At 29.1% G+C, this 1,200-nt stretch overlaps 1 protein-coding gene across 2 annotated transcripts in view; it reads left to right on the top strand.

The window, feature by feature from the left end:
* The window catches only part of LOC117183154 (DNA replication complex GINS protein SLD5), a 101,232-nt gene that overhangs the window by 48,703 nt on the left and 51,329 nt on the right, over positions 1-1,200 (top strand). The window lies entirely within an intron of this gene.

Raw genomic sequence — 1,200 nt, 5'->3', positions numbered from 1 at the left:
ATGGGAGATTCATATTTCATTTGGTCGCAAAATCTACTTACGACGAAAAACCTTCATTAGAAATAATTAGAGAATGCTTTCAAGGACTTCTAAACTTGACGAACACTATGTCGGTCCTTACTTAATTACAAATATATTCCCTGATCATAATGTAGAGCTAAAGATCTCAGAACGCAAACAGAAAATTGTTCATAAAAATAAATTAAAAATTGGACATTTGCGCATAAATCCACTAGAATAAATAACCATACAAATCACATAAATAAAACACTTGTTAATAAATTATAAATATAGAAACTATGTGCAGTATATGTAAATAATTAAATTTTAAGACTCACAAAAGCTAAATGTGTATATATATATGTGTGTATGTATGTGTATGCATGTGTGTATATATATATATGTATGTGAATATGTTTGCTTGTATATAATCAAATGAAAAACTTTTGTAAATAACCACTAACTTAACCTCGAAATATTATTAAGAAAATTCAGCATGGCTGACCATACAATTTCCAACGCCATATTGATTTGACGTCACAGCGATTACTTGACTTTGACTGATCATTAACTACTCGCCCTTACAAAATTTTGCAAACAAATAAACAAAACAAAAAAAAACGAATTCTTTTTATAACTAAAATTAAAAATTAAGTATTTCCTTTTCTTCTTAATGTTTTAACAAAACCATTGGCAAAAGTTTATTATATATGTATACATATGTATTTTAATCTTTTATTTAAATGATCAAAAAAAAAGAGTACCATTAAATAAGTAAAGAGAAAAGTAAAAGGATTATAACCTTTTTCTTTTTTAAAATAAGGGGGGAGGTGTGATGATCGCGTATCCCGCGCTCATCTAGTTATGGGATCATGTAGAACTCAACCCTTTTTGCATGGTAAAGAAGAACACGGCCTCACCATAAAGGCCTAATCGCTAAATTTAAAATTATATTTCGCAATTTTTATTATTGTTCTCAAACTCTCTTATCTTTCTATTGGCAAAAACGATACAGGCGTGAGACAAGCCGAGAAAAGAACCAGAAAGCCTGTTTCTTTTCTCGGGTAAATGAATGCACGAGTAAGTTAGCACATAAGGCCTTACTTAATAGTTCCTATAGATGAGACAGATTTTCTGAGAAACATTTTTAATTTATATTGTATTTTGTCTAAAGTGTTCACAAGTATAAAATTTAACCCT

Source organism: Belonocnema kinseyi, chromosome 2 (assembly GCF_010883055.1).
Source record: "Belonocnema kinseyi isolate 2016_QV_RU_SX_M_011 chromosome 2, B_treatae_v1, whole genome shotgun sequence".
NCBI lineage: Eukaryota > Metazoa > Arthropoda > Insecta > Hymenoptera > Cynipidae > Belonocnema > Belonocnema kinseyi.
The sequence above is the reverse complement of the archived record's forward strand: the minus strand, read 5'-3'. Positions and strand labels throughout refer to the sequence as shown.